The sequence below is a fragment of the Anser brachyrhynchus genome, assembly GCF_964034855.1.
Source record: "Anser brachyrhynchus genome assembly, chromosome: 7".
Lineage (NCBI taxonomy): Eukaryota > Metazoa > Chordata > Aves > Anseriformes > Anatidae > Anser > Anser brachyrhynchus.
Genome location: NC_137701.1, coordinates 10,647,168 through 10,661,950, shown reverse-complemented (window position 1 = coordinate 10,661,950; position 14,783 = coordinate 10,647,168). Strand labels below are relative to the sequence as shown.

Genomic DNA, 14,783 nt, shown 5'->3' with positions numbered 1-14,783 from the left:
TTGAAGTCATGAAGGACAAGTTACTTATGTCATCTTGAATCTGATCTACTCTATTTACCCATTCCCTCTTGGAAAGGAAGGGTGAGAGTTTCCTGCAGTCCGAGGTGGACAAATAAGGCAGGGTTGTGTTACATGCTGGAGTTACGAGAGTTATTTGGGGATGGCTGAGTTGGTCAACAGCTGCAGCCCTCTGCTATCGTGTGAATGGCTTGCCTTTTGCCACACTGCTTCTTTTAATGAGCTCCATCTGTACGTGGGGCAGTCCATAATGGAAAGCAGATTGGTGATCTGATGCTGTCCACAGTGCACTTGAGGTGCTGTGGTTTGCTCGGTCTGCTGGGCTGCAGATGAAGGCTGAATACCAAAATGAGGTGGATACCTGCTTTTTATTTAGTGCACAATTAGTTGGCAAAATGTTGAAATTTTGCCTGAAAGGCCAAGAGATTGCAGGCTGAGAGGGAGAGCGAGGCGCTGATTGCTTGCAGAGGAGCCAAGGTTTTCTGAAAAAAGCAGCTCATAATCCGTGAAAGTTACGTTATAGTTAATTCTTTTTTTTTTTCCTTCCAAAAGTCATGATGATAGTGGTGTATCATCTGGCATTGCCCTGCCATCCGGCTTTTCCTCTGGAAAAGCAGATACTCAGACAGTGCGTTGGTGCAGAACCATGATGGTGAGCCCTTAAAGGACAGGACAAAACTAACATGACCAAGGGAACACAGCATGGGTTCATTCTGACGCTACCTCCAACAAAAGTCAAGTCAAAGTACTTTTCTGAATCAGAATAGAAAAAATATTCACTTGTAGATTAGAGTTATCATTAGTTCAGTCTTATTAACTGTTTTTTTGTTTTGTTTTGTTTTTTTAGCTGCAGCTTATTCAGGTAAAATTGCTTCTTAATGAGTTTACATATATGAAGTATGGCATTCAAAGCCACAGTTGGTTTACCAGGAATGTATGGTGCAGCATATTTTCCTTTTCCTCTGCTATAGCTTGAATATAAATCCTTAAAGAGCTAAAGAGCTTACCATACCAAAAGTAAGGCTGTGTAAATGTCTGAGCACATGGAAAAATAATTTTCCTCTTACTACCACATTGGAATTTAGAAGAATTACTCAATTTTAGCTGCTCAGTTGGAACCGCTTAAATTAGTAATGATTCTGTGAACGTGAACATCCAGATTTTAGGCAGATTTCTGGAAATGAGAGAGGCAGTGCTGGCACATGTACTGAGATGACCATTACCAAGTAGGATTTCAGAGGAAATCTTTTCTGGCAGCTTGCACTTTCAACAGCTGACACTTTTCAGCCCAAAGTGAATGCTGAATTAGGTAACTCCACATTGGTCTTTTGCTACTTGTATTCCACTCACTTCTCCTTAGACTGCAGATTTGATGTAGAGGATACTTGAATACAGCTGTCTGAATGCAGAAATGAGTTACCTTAGCACCTGCAGTAAACTTAAATGATACCGTGGAAGGGAATGAAGGCCTTAGACAATTGTTAGTGGGATCTCGAGCTGCCAGATCTGTATCGGTACCAAGGCAGATGCTGTTGCAGTTGGATGCTTGCAGCAGTGGTTAGGACTGAGCAGATGCAGAAAAGAAACCTGACTGTCAACCTTGGGATAGGTTCTTGAAGCTGCTGGGGATTTCTCGGTGAGAGGAGTTCAGGCTCCCTCTCTTTGTGGCTTTGTACAGATCTCAAGATCGTGGCCTTTTGCTCGCACTGGAATAATCTCGGTCTGAGGGGCAGGCTTGTGAGCAGGCTGTTGGTTAGTGTTCTTCCTCGTAGTGGAAAGGTAATCACCACCTACCTACTCACCACAAACCCCGTGTAAGTGGGGGAGGGAGAGTATTTTTACAACTTCCTCTGAATGACCTTATCAAGAAGATGATGCTGAAATTCTAGGCCATAAGGCTGTCTTGGTCCTGTCCCTCTGGCATTTATTCAGTTTAATATACGTTTAAATGTGAGTTATTTAATGTTTTATTCATTAAAATACAGGATGTTCATTTGTAGATTTTTAACCACAAAAAAAAAAAAACCTATGGTTGATGTGCTTGACGAAGCCTGAGATTCCTATTTCTGCACTATGGAAACACTTGTGTGTCATTGTACCTGTAGTCATTATGCCTGTATTTCTGTCTTGGTTGCACAAGGGAATGGAAAACACCCAAAACAGTCACACAGTTTTTGGGGAACTGATAAATTGCAGTGTCTTCCTAGTTCTCTCTGTCATCAATTAAATTAACCTCAACTTGTTCCTTACAGTTTACACTTTTGATTGGTATTTTACCCATTAGCAACTCTTGGATTTCAAGATGGGGTTCATACCTCATTTTCTAAGTTAACAAATAAGTCATCAAGACGAACTAATTGGTTTATTTCTGAACTAGATGGCTACCTGCTTCCCTTCTACCTCCACCTAGGGATGTGATAGCTGAGGAGAGGGCGTTGCAGTCGTCCCTGAAAGGGTAAGCAGAGTTGTGCAGACCAGAGGAGGAAGCATTGAGAATAACTGCGGGCTAACTGCTGGAGATGACTTATCTTGTGTAGCTTCCACAGGTCTGCACAAGTCCAGAACCAGGCAAACTGCTGAAGCTGGTGAGGCCTGTGGCGTTGGAGAGCCCATTTGCAGAAGGAGTCGGGGAGATGAGCTGAAAAATGCTTTCAGCCCCCTCTTGTTCAGTTGAGCTGTGTTCCCTAGTGTGCAAGAGCCTTATTTCTGTGCAAAGGGAGTGAAATTTAGGCAGGTGCTGGTTTTTCTAGTGGAAGCAAGAATACATTGCTGTGCTTCTGAGAAGCTTTTTACAGCATAAATGCTCTTGTGGCTTCCAGCCCTGAAGTTGAGAATAAAACCACTCTTTCAGATGAAATCAAGCGCTCATGAAGAATTTAGGCTGTATAGATTTTCCTTTGTAGGGCTGAGCTGCTGCTGCTGCTCCCAGAGTTACAGATCTTATCTTCTGCTTAAGCAGGGTGAGAGAAGGACTTACTTCAGCATGTTAGTTGCTTTTGTGAGCCACTTGTTCTTCTGTTTGGACTATTAAATACTCAGGTATGTGAGCAAACTGAGTGTCAGTTACAAACATAAAAAAATAATAACCAAAACTTTATTAGACTCTGCTTAACTATTGGTATAGGGGGCATTTTCTTTAAATGTATTTTTTAAAAACAAATCTTAATGTAGACTGTTGTTGATGTTGGTTTAAGCTTAAACTTGGAAAAATGAAGACACTGCCCTTCTTAAAATATAGTATTCGATAAATATCTCTGTGTTGATAGAGCTTAATAACCACTTCCTTCAGACCACTTTGTCCATAGATTTTCTGGAGCAGCATGAGCATTTTAAAGCCTATTGACTTGTGGGGAACTGGAAATCAAAAGGGTCAGATCCTTAAAAATCTCTTCTTGACCAACTAGGTCTCCCAAAACCACCTCTGACGTGCCCCTATCTCTGTAGTTATCTACATTCCTTCTTGCTTCATGCAGTTAAGGCTCAGCTTGGAGACCTTAGAGGGGAAGCTCGGGCTTTGCCCCCCTCTCCAGCATGGCTTCAACCCATCAGGGCTCGCCGAAGCAAAACACCCCACTCTTTCCTTTCAGTAACCAAGGGTTTAACAATGAGACTATTGTACAGGTCCTGTGTTCTCTGAATGTTTTAGATAAATGACTCTGAAGGTTTGTGTCCGTGAGATTGAAAATCTAGGTATAGGTATTAAAAGCGACTTTCATCGCTTCTGGTCTGAGCATTCACTGGTGACAGTGGTAACGAGAAGAGAATCAGTCTGTACATTTCAAACAAAAATAAAGATTTCTTAAGCTTCTTGTATTTAACTGTGTTTTGTCTTCTCTTTGAAACAGTTTCTTAGAAAGCCCAGTAGTGTGTGGATGGACCATTGCCTGGAGAGCTGGGACTGAGGGTGTCTGAGAGGTGCAAGCAGTGTGACCCCAATGCGATGCTCTTTTAGGGTTTCAGTGAACACATGTGAAGGATACAACGAGCAAGAACTGTGCCAAATTCAGGATGAAACACCCCTGTAGCATAAAAGGTTTAAATGTCACTGTGAAGAATGAAAGGCTGATTGAAGGAGAAAAGACTATTTTTATACACAGCTTGTGCAGTAGAGAAAGCACAGTTGCATACTGTTAATTTTGGTGCTCCTTGAGGATCAGGGATATAATATTCAAGCTATACTTACCAGACCTCTGCCTCTATTGACAGTTGAACATGTGGTTTTAGTTTCAAGGCTGTGGGCAGTCCTGCTGGATTCAGCTGAGCCACAGTGCTTGTGCTTCATATCACCGAGGCATTACGAAGTTGGGGACTTAGGTTGCCATAGCATAAACAGCACCTAAAAGAGCCCGTACAACCCCCAGCAGCATGTAACTGAAGAGCATCAATACCTTCTAGACATGAAGAAATCTAGTTTTGGAGAGCGGTGTGTGCTACAGGAAACATGCATGGCTTTCTAGAGCCCTATTTTGAGTTTCATGTCATCCGAATGGCATTTGCTCGTAGCTTGTAGTAAATGCATTTTAACAAACTAATTTTAGAACTATAGGTCAGCACTTAAATTTGTTTTCTCCTCATTAGTCTCACAACTAGATCAGGTCTTCAATCTTGCAATAAACTGTACTTATTCTCATTTCTTCCCTGTCTGCCAGGTACTTACATTTAGTGCAAGTCAAAGAACATGCTGGTTGTGCAGCCTGTACTCTTTATAAAAAAGTTGGACTCCATTTATAACAATTCAGTCATATTTCCAGCAGTAGATTTTTTTACCTCTCGTACTCAATTTTTCTTTTGTTCCCGATCTTTTGTTCCTTTTGTTAGATACAGAAATACCGTTGCACAAATCAGCTGGGTTGTCATGGGGAAACTTCACAGCAGGAACGTGATGAAAAGATGGCCATTTTTTTTTTTCTTGCTGAGATACTGCAGGGGAACGAACAGCAATCATTTCCTTACCAACCTACAGGATAGCTCGTGGATGAGGCAGGGGCGATGTGCAGCCTTCTGTTGTTCCTCTGCTGCTGGGTTTGAGAGCTGAGCGAAGGAGAAGTGGACGGCAATCTGTGGTCCAGGAATATCCCCTGGAATCAGTAAGCACTCCAAGTCAGATTGATTTTGCTTTTTTAGTGCAACAGATCTGTGGAGCAGCGTGTCTCCTGCTGAAAGAGAAGCACATGGTGAGTATGCCTCTGCCATCTGTCCCTTGTTGCTCGTATCCACCTCGTTAAGAATGGAGCTTTCCTTGTCCCTGAGGACGCAGCGGGGCGAGTGGCAGCTGCCTTGCTGGCAGTGTGTGTTAATGCCCTAAGGAGATCGGATCAAGAGGTGCCTGCCCAGGAGCTGCGAAAGGGGAATGGCGCAGCAGGCACTGGTTCAGCAGGGGAGAAATGTGTGAATTCCTCTTGTAAAAGTCACAGCCTTCACCACGCCAGCTTCTGCAGCTGCCTGTGTGGGCTGAGCTGTGCACTTCATTGATCCTCGGGACAGAGGTTTTTATGGGATTGATGATAATCAGCCTATTTAGAGTTCTTTCCACTCTAGCGAAATTGATGTAAGTACATGGCAGAAGTTCAATGCTGCACATCGTTAAGGGAAGGCAAACCCTTCATCTGGCTTGGTGGTGCTGAGGGACGGCTGTTGTTGGGTCAGATGCGATATCACAGCAGAATTTAAAAGGTCGAATGGGTATCGTCTTATGTGGGGCAGATGATCAATGCTCTCAGCAGTATACTTACTCAAAATTTACGGGGCTAACTGAAGCTACCTGAGGAGGGAAGGGCGCTAAATGGTTTGTGTGTCCTTTAATGTCCTCATAGAAGAGACAGCTAGGGTGTAAGCTGTGTGGTTGTTTTTTTGGAAGGAGATGGGAGTATGTTGTCTCACTGCGACTGCAGCAGAAGGCTTGCTTTCTTTGCTAGGAGCTGCGCCGTGTGAATCCCTGTGAAAGGGAGGAATGGATTCTGGTAGCAGCATGCGAAGGCTGTCACCTGCTTTGCTATTGATAAACTATTGTCAGAACAACACCCGAATAGCATGAGAAGTGTGCTGCAGTGCAAACATCCTGATTGACTAAGAAATGATTTTAATGGCGGTGCTGGATGATTTGGGCACTGTCGATCCAGTAACGGTACCAGTGTCCTACTTGATCTGCATTGTCTGTAACAACTACAGTGTGTTGCAGGGCATAAACCTTTAGTCAAGATTTTCAGACTTGCTTGGTAATCAGTTGTGCCAAATGAGTGGCAAGGAACCTGTGCTGAGGACTTGTTGCATGTAGAAGTGTGGCTGTTCCAGCTGAAGCTGGTAGGGGGTGCTCACCAATGTATTTTCCTTTTAGTGTCGGTGCTGTGAAGGAGTTAAGAACTGTTCAGCAGTACAGGACAGCATTGGCAGGGTTAGTCAGCTGAGGTGTGGATTCATACGCTCATTTAATGAAAGATTTGATCCTCTTGGCTTAATGCAGGTGAATTGTGATCTCGGTTGGTCTCTGTGTGCCACCAAAATGTGAACAGTTAACAGGATGTTGTATAAATAAGAGAACAGAAATGGATATATTTGCAGAGAGTAAATACTGCAGCAGGGCTGTAGTGATATTCCATTACGCTTAATCAGGGTGTTTTATCTCCACATGTGTTAAACCTGAGCCTGGCGAGCAAACCAAGGGGAACTTCATGATGGTCTCTTAATACTAGTTGACTTCCTCGTGTTTTAGTGGGAAAATCTTCTGTCAGGGGAGGCCAAGTCATGACAAATAATTTCTGCTTCCAAGTGGCCACCAGAGAGGCAAACTTGGAAGCATCAGCGCGGTATGCTTGTAGTGTAGGCATTGCATCCTTTGCAGTGGGCATTCAGGTGGCTGGCTCTCCTCTGTAATGGCATTTAGAAGTGGCATCTCCCAGGTAAAGCTTGGACACGATGCACCTGCAAAGCAGCCGTGTCCATGATAAGCTGTGTGGCTGCCAGCTGTTCTGGGAAGAAGCTGCTGGCTGGGGAATGGGGTATGGGGCTTATTTGGGGCATGGGGTATTTGACAGACTTAAAAATATTACTTGACATTCTGCCTCCTGGTTATCGAGTATGCCTTTGGGATCGATGTTCTGGTGCCTCATGTTTCCTCCTGTCCCGGTAGCTGCCAGGCCAGTAGCTGTAGTGTCGCTGCAGGTGCGGTGTGTCACCCTGTGGTGGTCTGAGAGGTGCTCTTTCAGCCCCGTGAGCACCTCTGAGCATTTTGCTTGCAGCAGCATGGTTATAAAGGCATATCTATCAAAACCTGGACTGTTCGTTGTCCTTACCTCTGTCATAAATCCTGCCAGGTACTAGAATTTAGCCCGTCTGAAGACAGCTTGTCTTGCTTTTCACAGACTCGCTGTGGACAGTATGGGATGTGCACAACCAGTTACACTTGGATGGCTTTCCCCGTCTTGGTACCACAGGCTTGCAGTGAAGCTGACTTTGCTGACTGTGGCATTTGCCGGAGAGCTGTTAGCGCAACTGGAACGAGTCCTCTGAACGTTCGAGGCTGTTTTCAGATAACCTTGACGTTGTCAGAATTACAAAAGCCCTACTGAGTTAATAACCATATAATTCTGCAGCCTTTTCTTTGTGTGAGTGGAGCAGTGATGTGATATTTTTTTTTTGTGGTGCTGCTAACCAGCTGTGAGGTGACTGTTCATTAATTGCGTGATGGTGTAAAATTATGCAGCTCCACATGTTTTATTTAGCAGAAATCCTAAACCTGCTGTTACCTAATGGATAAGCTGAATGCGTTCGCATGTTGGCCAAATACTCAGCACGTCCAGCTTCCGTATTCACTTGCTTAAGAGTTTTTTCAGAGAAACTGAGCATCACTTCCCTGGTACAACTTCTGCTCCTTCATACAGCTCCTAGCAAAGGATGGGCTGTGTAGCTGGAACACTGCATCTCCTAGATAGAGCGAGGCTTGATGACCTCAAGGTTTTTTAAAACCTTTTTTGGCACCTTTATCTCTGAGTATAAATAGCTCACAAGCCTGTTCCTCAGCATTGGCTAGACATAAAGTAGTGCTAAATGCGTTTGCGAGGTGAAAATAGGCTTTCTCAGTTACTTGTAGATGGAGTACGTCCAATCTGTATGCTATATTTACCGCTTCCATTCCCAGTGAGTTGTGCTCCGTAGATACAGGCAATGTCTGCAGATTCTGTATACTGTATTTAAAGTGCTCTCCAAATGAAAGACAAGCAAGTCCCTCCATAAGTCAATTTATCTTAAATTTATTCATACAGTTTTTAGACAGTTATTGATTAGCAGCAGTTCTTAGGTCTCTCAAAGAATCATTTAAGATGGTCAGGTAGTGCTGCTTCCTTTGCCAGTCTTTGCTGTGAGCTGCTGGACAAGTCTGCCATTCATTCCCTTAAGTCTCAACTGATTGATCTCTTATTTTGTTTTAAATTGGCCGGACAAGGATGGATTTTCATCCTCACGCTGCCTTGCAGGAGACAGGAGTGCTTCATAAAGTACGTGGCTGCAATATCCTCGTGCGACTGCCAGGGAGGAGCAGGTGGGCAGAGCCTGACCGGGAGCTCAGCAGGGTCAAACTGATTTATCTGTGTTTGTTTCTTTGTGAAAGGTCACGGGGAATTCTCAGTGACCGCAAGATGTTTTTCCTCACAGGCAGCAGCTCTGGTTTCCAGGAGCTCCGTTACTTCCCTGCTTAATTGGTGCTCAGGAGCCACGGGCGATTACTACCTGCTACATTATCACTGCTTCTGGTAACGTGGAGGGCTCTTGGAGGCGGTCTCTCTGCGTTTTATTTGGTTTAAACACTAAACCCTTGTACTAGCTGGCTGTGCAAGGTGATGTGGCTGTAGGCATCGTTAAGGCCTTTGATAAATTGCTGTGAATCTTTTCTGCGATGTCACTGCCCATGAAAAATCCTGACCTGCTGTCAGACCTAGGAAAACAAATGGAAGTTGTATAACCGTGTATAACTTCACTGGTTTTTGTTGCATAACCTAAAAGCCTACTCTGGCTCTAGTAGCGAGCTGCCTTGTGCTCATTAATAATACTTGACATTAATATTTTTCAACACACTGGCAAAGCTCATACCCTCAGACATGCCTGTAAAACCAGGTGTGTTTTGTATGTCTGTGGCTTCGAGTAACTCTGCATCCGTGACAGCTGGATTAAAAAGCCAGGGAAGCAGGAGGGGCCGTCCGAGCTCTCAGGGAGCCCTGTTGGAGCCATGAGCGTGTACGGGACCCGTTCCTGGAGGGCCAGGATGTTGCCCCCACAAGCTTCGACATCCCTGCAGCAGGTGGGTGCCAACAGGGTGCTCCCACTGTCCAGCCTGCTCCTGCGCCTTCCCTCCGGTGAGTGAGACAGTTCCCAAAATACTGGGCAGGGAGGCAGGAGGCGAGTGCTGTGGGAGGTTCTGCCTCCAAGTCCCCAGACTCTGAACTCCCAGCTGTTCCTACGTAAAGCAGCAGAACTGTCACTAAAATGCTCTGCTGTCTTACTCACTTACAAACAGAGCTGTCAGGTGGCTGTGGCAGCCTGCAAGAAACAATATTGTGAGCACTTTCAAACCTCCTAATATGCTGTGTGGTCTTTTTTTCCTGCCGTAGTGAAGTGCTGAGTGCAGAAGCCAATACCTTTTGGATGGCTGGTATTTAACAAAACAAAAAAAAGCATAGGTTTCGTTAGAGCTCTTTGAAAGCATTGAAGCCGAGAATGAGGATACCAAAAATAAATTACTGGCAAAATGAAGTTAGGTAGGATTTGCATTTCTGTGGGGGGAGGGCATAGAAGCTTAATACAAACTAAACATCCCTTTCCTTCTGCCACCTTTGCTGGTTTGTTTCTGCTTTTTTTATTATTATTCTTTGCATACATGGTTGAAATGCTGTTGTTAGGGGTAATAATTTAAGGAAGGCTGAATTACCATGTCCTCAGTAGGAATACAGAGGCATATACCTTCTTCTGTGGTCTCTTATCCTCTCTTTTATCCTGAGGTCAGTTTAAAAAGAGCTAATAATCTTCATCCACATCCTCAGTGACTGAATTTTCAGGTAACTAAACGCATGCTGGAAATTCAGGGATCCAGCTTTGTGTAAGTGAAGTATTGTCTCTTTAGAAACAAAGCGTTTGCTTTGTTTGATTGCTACTCCCTCTTGTGGGTTTCAGGACAGCTTGAACAAGCTGGAAGTTCATTCTTGGCCTTACTGTATGGAGTAGTTCATCTCCAGGACTCCTGTGACCTTCTCGATGAGATACTGACCTGAAGACTTGCCTCACTGCAGAATGGGAAATTAGAACGTTCTTTTATTTCAAGAGGACTGATTTATTTTTTAAAAAAGCATTTTCTTCCTATTTTTTTCAGGAACTTGCACTGCTGTGCTGTTGGCATTTAGTATGATTTGCTTTTTTTGTAAAAGTAGAGACAAGTCTGTATCATGACACTTGTCTCTTTTGGACTTGGCAAGTGTGTGATATACTGACCGAGTTACACTCTCTCTCATACCTCTTCTCCTGCTGTCAGCACTTCTGCATTGCAGTTTGTGGGCTATTGCTCGAGCAATAACCCTCTGCAATCGCAGAGAGCTGCTGTATTACACAAGTTTCTTCTGAAAGCTAAATTCCAAACAAGAGCAATGTTTCCTTCCTGTGTGCTCTCCCGTATGCCCACTCAATACAGACGACTTAACTGTGCAGAAGATTAATCTTTTCTTGGAGTTTCTCAGTTGTTCTGCTGGCGTAAAACTTGGGTAATGTTGTGTGAAGATTTCAACCTACTCCCTCGTGCGTTGATTTTCCTCCAGAGGGATGTGTAATCTGTGTTCTCTGGGCAAGGAACTGAAGCACAGTGAAGTTCTGAATCGCTCCTAATTGATGGCAAAGACCTGTGCAACTTCACTGCCTAGGTCTTGGCATGAAGCTCTCCAAAAGCTTCCCACTGAAACGTAGTGAGACAAATTGTTCTGACCTATTGCACAACGCGAGGGCCCCACATGAGTGTGATTCTCAAATACCAGCAGTTCACATGATCTAACTCCAGTCTTGCACCACCTCAGAGTACTGATACAGTTTGTCTGGGCGTTGGAAGCTTTTCTGTCTCGTACTTGGTGTGGCCAACTCCATGCGATGTGATGAGTAACAACTTTTTCTGAAAACACTTCTCCTGCCTCAGCTCTAGCTCTGCCTTCTTTTGGTCTGGCTCTCTGAGGGCTCCTCACACAGAAAATCCAGAGATGCAATTGCTGTCCTGGGGGCTGTGCCTTCTGTAGGTGAGCTCCGCTTCCCAGTTAGATGGAGTGACGTTGTCTTTGCAAATGAAAAAGCCTCTACCTGCCTCAGCACTGTTAACCCGTAGCATTCAATTGAGAGAGGAATAATAAATAAAATTGGTATCTGTAGGTTCACTATGACCTATTGGTGGATGCCATTTTAAAAAATAATCCACGTGGATTTTCTTTTACTAATGATTTACTGGACTTAAAATTTGGTCTTTGTTCGTGTTGAGCTGTTTCTGCCTGTGCTGCAGGAGTAACACTATGTAACTGGCTGTAGCAGTGGCTGGCCTTGTTTTGTTCAAACAGATATAAAACAGACACTTAATAAACAGGGAAGAGGAGCAACAAATTTCTTTCATTCCTGAGTTAATCCTAAGGAATAACAGTTTGTATACAGGAACTGGAACTATTAAAGCTTGGGTGTCATAGGCACTTGTCTCCTGTACTTTTATTAAGCCTTTTTCCCAATTCCAGACTTTTATTTTTCACTAGCATCGTATTTCCCCTCCCTCATGTGCTCTCTCATTTGATACTCATCATCTATTTTAGCTGTGTAATGTTTTCTGCATACCCCACCATGTGCTTTGCTTGGTCTGCAGTATTTTCAGTCCTCCTAAGGCTGTCAGTAACCTTTATTTTAAAAATTTCAGGGTCTTTTTCTTCTCGACTGGTAGTGTATGGGCACTGCTCTAAGCAGCTGCTGAGGTTTGTACTGGCATTTTAACCTTCTAAAGGTGCAGAGCCCAGACTTGCTGACTCTCATCCAGGTGAAATTTGGAGTTCTGTGGGTACCACGTTCTGGCCATCACTGATAACGTTTGCTTGTAGCAGTCTCTGAATATCAGTTCTTATTTCTATTTCAGATATTTGTATCAGTCAGGAACAAAAACTGTTTATGTCCACGTTCAAAAAGATGTTGGCACTAGCCTAGCCCCGGAGCCCTTCCCAACCCGTGTTTATGCTGTGAAGCAGCGCCTGAAATACTGCTGTTTATTGCAGGCTCCCAGTTTGGTTATTGTGCTTACTTTCTCCAGGAGCGTGCTCAAGACAAACGTGTTTGCTTTTTGCTGATGTGTACCAATGGCTGAACTCATTCTTGCATGCGTGCTTCCTTGCTGAAAGTCTTTCTGTCACCTCTGTGTGCCAGTGGACCAGCCATGGTGAGAAATATACTCTGCTTGCAACTTCACTTTCACAGGGAAGAAGCAGCAGTGGAGCACCAAAATGCAGTTCAACTCTTCCCATTCGTAGCATCGCAGCAAAGTATTAAGCTAGAGAGAATGCAGAGCCATTAAGATTATAACTTATTTTCTATCTCTCACTTCATATATGGTTTAAGCAAAAATTACCTAGTTTTGCATGCTACCAAGTCATTACCACTACCTGGATAATAGCCCTGCTGCCTGTATTATAGCAGGCATGCAGTTTTTCCCTCCAAAAAAAGAAACTCGGAATGCCAGATATGTGTTTTTAAGTAAAGATGTCAAGTCTGTTTGAGGAGTGCTTAACTCCAGACCTACTGTGGGACGGGTTTTACAAGCTCTTATCTCCTTTAGGTACCCTCTTCTGGCCAGATTGCTCTAAGTCCTCTAAAGTCTGCAGTGAACTTGGCGTGGCTTATTACAAATGCTCTTTTAAAATCAAGCAGAAATGCATTATTTAAAGTACTCTGGAACTCACCATTCTGCTTCTGTTTCTTTGAGGTTCAGTTTTATCTAAATTTTAAATGTGGTTAAGTCCATTGCAAAATGCTGCTGGTCTAGTAGGGAGAACTGAAAAGGGTCAGCGTGCTTACTTGAAAAGAGAAATTTCTCTTTTATATAAAAAAAAAATAATTTAGGGAAAGGAAGTGGAGGAGAGCACTGAATGCAGCTTCATGCGAATGAATATTTCAGGAGATGACACTGGGAAGCTTTTCATGCATTTCTGGTGAAACTCCAGAACTTGCTGTTGCTGTCAGTTAGCTGGTTTTTGTTGTATTTTTCCTTCTGGGCATCATTGCTAGATTCAACAATTCTGATCCGTTTACTTGAGTGAATGACCCAGCTGTTTCCAAGGTCAGCGTCAACTCCCTCCGAACTATTTTACATGAATAATCTTGAGCTCAAGCACGAGTGCAGTCTTGCACGGGGTGTACGAAGCTCATGGGTTTGTTCCCTGAGATTACAGCCGTGGAACGGCATCCGAATTCTTCCCTGGTGGGAGCAGTCACTTTCAGACTCGAGCCGTTTAGGGAGGAAGCGCTAATTGAAGCTGTGACCTACATGCGGTTAGCTGATACTGCCTTGGTGCTCTGCCAAACGCGCAGCCTATAGAAAACCGCTCGGGGTTCAAAGCTGCAGCACGCTTCTGCAGGGCTGCCAGCCAGCTCCTGCGCTGGAGTTGTGCTTTCCTCCCCGCTGTCCTTTATCAGTGGAGGAAAATGGGGCAGGGCACGTATTGCTAAGCAGCTGTGAAAGTGGTATGCCCTCTGTATACAAACTGATAGCTTGGGATGGCTTTATGCTCCTGACCAGTGACCTTCCCATTCTGCAGGCTCTGCTGCTTACAGGAATGTTTTTACAGGGCCCTACAGAGCTGATTAGTTGCCAGCTAAGTTTCTTCTCAATGTCGCCTCCGAAGCCGCCTTGAAACTCTCCAGCGTTTCCACGTGGAGGGGGTTTGTTTAAATTGAAGGAGGTGCTTCGAGCACCGTCCCTCCTACCACGAGCCTGGCGCCTTAAAGCAGAGCCCCGCTTGTAGCCGAAGCTGCAGCTGAGCCGGAGGCTTGGTACGCGAGGGGCACAGCATCGCGCCAGGGGCAGCACCAGGAGCGAGCTGCTGAAGAACTCATCTGCAAGGTCTGTATGGGTAGCATGCATGAATTACTTGAGCAGGTAGGAGAGGAAAAGACACCTTACCAACTTCCCAGTAACTCGTGAATGCCACAATATTCCCCCCCATGCCTTGGGGTTTGAAAAACCAAAACATTTGCTGAAGGAACAGATGGCTCTCAACCCCTACTAGGGGTTGCCCCCACTGTGGCAATTGTTGCAGGATATCCCCTCTTTATAGGTGTTTTAGGATCGATTCCTTACTGCAGGATTTACTTTGGCAATCCATGCAAGCTTCTGATGGAGCAGAGTTATTGTTTAGGCTGTATTTTTAGCAGCAAGCCCTTTGTGACTACATGGAAATGTAATTTATGAAGTAGGATGCTACTCCTTAATTGTCTCTGACGTTGTGGAAGCGTACGCAGTGTTCGCTGCAGTGTTCTGCAAAGTAAACATTCCCCTCATTTATGGGGAAAAGGGTCTGTGTCAACAAGACTTCCCAGCTCCTGGTCACATGCTTGAATTATCTCTCCAAGATGAGTTTCCAGGCAAATGCATAAGCAAATGTTTCTCCAAAGCTGACAGTGTTTGTATGTAAATTCCTCATTAGCTACGGGTCTCTTCCCCTCCTTTTCTTCCCAGTCTTTGGCTCAAAATGTTGAGTGAGGAGACCAAGAATGCTGACCCG

The 14,783-nt window shown here is 44.4% G+C and overlaps 1 protein-coding gene across 16 annotated transcripts in view; it reads left to right on the top strand.

Moving 5' to 3' along the window:
• Positions 1-14,783, top strand: part of LRRFIP1 (LRR binding FLII interacting protein 1) — a 104,839-nt gene that overhangs the window by 17,487 nt on the left and 72,569 nt on the right. The window contains exon 1 of one of the 16 annotated variants that reach the window (XM_080598764.1): positions 13,499-14,122. The exons of the other annotated variants lie outside the window; for them this stretch is intronic. The gene's annotated coding sequence lies outside the window, so the exon portion shown is untranslated. Of the gene's footprint in view, positions 1-13,498; positions 14,123-14,783 lie in introns of those variants that run through there. 16 annotated transcript variants of the gene reach the window in all.